Source organism: Magnolia sinica, chromosome 7, assembly GCF_029962835.1.
Source record: "Magnolia sinica isolate HGM2019 chromosome 7, MsV1, whole genome shotgun sequence".
Taxonomy (NCBI): domain Eukaryota; kingdom Viridiplantae; phylum Streptophyta; class Magnoliopsida; order Magnoliales; family Magnoliaceae; genus Magnolia; species Magnolia sinica.
Window position 1 is genome coordinate 9,659,894 of NC_080579.1, and position 3,667 is coordinate 9,663,560.

General features: G+C 38.0%; 1 non-coding gene across 1 annotated transcript; it reads left to right on the forward strand.

Moving 5' to 3' along the window:
* The first annotated feature begins 2,326 nt into the window (after positions 1-2,326).
* TRNAN-GUU (transfer RNA asparagine (anticodon GUU)) lies at positions 2,327-2,400 on the forward strand. The gene has a single exon. It is a non-coding gene; the product is annotated as a tRNA-Asn (tRNA).
* Positions 2,401-3,667: the final 1,267 nt, after the last annotated feature.

Genomic DNA, 3,667 nt, shown 5'->3' on the forward strand with positions numbered 1-3,667 from the left:
TTTACTATACTAGCCCTATGGGAGGGTTTTTCTAGCCTCTAGGGCCCACTACGGGATGTATATATTGATATACATCATAGGATAGTTAGAACTAATGATGATCTACGTATGGACATGTTTAGCCCACCATTTGGATGCACCAATCGACAAATATGGTTAGAAGTCTGTTCAACGGTCACCGATGGTCGATCGGGGCCGCGACTAAATGGATATGAGAAGGGAAATATCCTTACTCCACGTGTGAAGTTTGGTCGTAAACTGACGGTCCGAAATCCTCAACTTTACATAAGAGTGGACGACCCAATTCACTAAAGTTTCAGCCTCTTCCTTTAGGGTATTTGCACTTCTTATGCACTCGTCCTTTGGCTCAAGTTGAGCGATTCTGGACAGTGCCAGGTCCGACTTTCACGATGGACGTCAAGCCCAGTAAGACGAACATTATTCTATAGTTTTGGAACTAGTGGCCCGCCAACGAGTGGTCTAGAGCTTGTTCGGAAAATCGGGGTATTTCTAGAATGAATTAGGTATTGAGATTTCTCGTGAGCAATGATTAGGGTTTGGATTAATTATGTTTATAGTGTGGCCTATTTATAATTAGTGAAAGTGGAGATTTGGTCATGATTATTTTAAACTGTCGGTTAAAGAGTAACGGGGTTGATTTGATCTATTAGTCGAGATCCGGGACTTATCTGACTCAGCTTCGGTTAGATCTTTAATTTAGTTATGATTGTCTTGATTAGTTATCGATGGGTCGGTTAGATCTGGGCCTTACGTGAGTAAATCATGGGGCTAAACTTGATGTTTAAGTGATCGGGCGGATCCGTTGGCTTCTTGTGGTTGATTAATCAGACTTGTGCAGTTCTTTACTGGTATCACCCGTGTATAAACTAACATTGAGTGCCAATGGTAAGTAAGTGATAATATAAGTTAATTACAAAATAAAAATAAAAATTAAGGATTTTGGGAAATCCAAAACAGTGAAAATCTAAGATGTTACAAGCATAGTTTTTAAACTCCTCTAATTTTGTCCAGCCACACTGTAGAACATCTAAGGTTTAGATTAGATCGCTACTGTCTAAGGCATTATTGCAATACGTAAGAGTAGGACAAGTATCCATAGCCTTTTGTTGTTGGATCTTGATCAATCGAGTCTCTACTTGGAAGATCAAACACTCTAGTCACATCGTCCTGACCATTCACGTAGATCGTTCGTCCATACAGATGGTTTAGGTATTTATTTCTTTTTATTTTTCTCTAGTTTTATTTGTTATTTTGTTATTGTAATTAGAATTAATTTAATTAGAATTAATTCATAAATCAATATATATATATATATATATATATATATATATATATATATATATATATATATATATTTATAAAGGCATTATTTTTTGTTTCTTTTATTTTAGTTTGTTTATCTTTGTTCCTATGAGAAATATGCTTTAGTTACAAATATTGGTGAAAGACCACATAAGGCAAAATTAATTCATTAGGAAGGACTAACCCCATATCCTTCCATAAATTTCTTGATCGCTATCACAATCGATGATTGAGAGGGCAACAAAGTCCTAAAATTTAGTCTTCAACGATCCATTCGAAATGCAGGGGGGCACAGCCATTCAATGAGGTGTGTGTGTATGGGGGGGGGGGGGGGGGTTGTTAAGCCGTGTGGGCCCCACTGCGATGTGTGTTAAACATCTGCCCCATCAGTCAGATGCACCATTCCATGATGGGCCACAGGCTTAAAAATCAAGTCAATCTATGACTTGATTGAGCCACACCACATATAATAGTTGAAGGGCTAATCCTCCCGTTAAAACATTCATAATCATTTATTGACTCCACCAAGATGTGGTTCACAAATCTAGACCATCCATTGTTTGTGTTCCACTTGGATGAGGGGTCAAACCAAGTTTCAGCCGCATCTAAAACTCAAGTGGGCCCACCAAGTGCTTTTATATGTTTTAGGTATGTTTTCACTTGATTTTAGATGACATGGTCCACCTGAGTTCTATATACGGCTGATTTTTGGGATATCCCATGTTCGACACACATCATAGTGGGCCCACACAGCTCGACTTCATGGGAAGTTCCCATGAGGTCGACCTTATAGTATCATTTCCCTCTCTCATTGTCTCTGGCTAGGTCCTGGTAGGTTAGTACCCAATCCGCACACCATTCCAACGGCTACTTGAGTGGATTCCACGGGTGTCACCTTTTATCAATCATAACCGTCCAAAAATTATAATTTATGGTTAAAACTCAAGATTGCCTTTATACATATTAAATAGTATTGAATATGTGATCTTTAATCTCCATGTAAGCTGGAGTAGCTCATTTGGCTAGAGCGTGTGGCTGTTAACCACAAGGTCGAAGGTTCAAGCCCTTCCTCTAGCGATATCTACGGGTGTTTGCATAAGCAACTTTGCCCACATTAACCTTTGAATGGCCACATCGTACCATTCTTGTAGATGGTCTAGGTATTTATCTTCTTTTTTTTTTTTTCTTTCTTTCTTTTTTTTTTTTGTTACTTTGTGATTGTAATTAGAATTAATTCATAAATCAATAATTAAAAAAAAGTATTATTTTCTATTTCTTTTATTTTAGTATGTTTATCTTTGTTCCTATGAGAAATATGCTTTTAGTTTCAAATACTGGTGAAAGAACAAGTCCTTAAAACATAAGGCAAAATTAATTCATTAGGAAGGACTAACTCCATATCCTTCTATAAATTTCCTGATCACTATTACAATCAATGATTGAGAGGACAACTAAGTCCAAAAATTCAGTCTTAAACGATCCATCTCAACGCAGGGGGGCACATGCATTCAATTAAATATTGAGTCGAGTATGACTCTGGCACGCCTGCACTTTCCTAATTGCACATGTAAACTGAAAACAGGCCCTCGTTAGCACGTGTGGCCTCCTGTTTGATTTAATTGTGGAAACATCTTTCATCATATAAGTTATTTTTGCAATGGTGCTTATGCATGTTTAGATACCACCAAATATAAGTTACTTTTTAACTTATTTTAAGTCATTAAGTTACTTGTTGCACTTAAGTTAGTTTGGTAAACATCATTGTAAAAAGTAACTTAATACTACAAATTACTTATCTCAATAACTTTTTTTTAAAAAAAAATTTAATTTTTTTATAGCTTTCTGACTTTTTAATTTTCTACTCTCTCTCTCAGTCACGGTCAAGGTCGGAGGAGGCTCTCTCTCTCACCGTCCTTATCAAAGGAGGCCCCGCATGATGGAATATCCCCATCGAATGTGGGGTCCCCATGATGGACAATGCACTTCAAAGGAGGGCTCTGCATGATGGATGATCCCATATTAATGTGGGCTCACATAATGAATGGTCTACATTAAAGGTTTACATGATGGACAATCCACATCAAAGGTGGGCTCTGTGTGATGGGTAATAAACATTGAAGCAGGGCTCCACATGATGGATGGCCTACATCGAGATGGGACTCAAATGATGGACGGCTCACATCAAAAGTTGGCCCTTAATAATGATGGCCTACATCCAAGGTGAGCCTTGCATGATGGACGAACCACATTGAAGGTGGGGCCCACATGTTGGATATTTCAATTGAAGATGGGGCCCACATGATGGATGGTCCACATTAAAGGTGGGCTTTACAAGATGGATGAC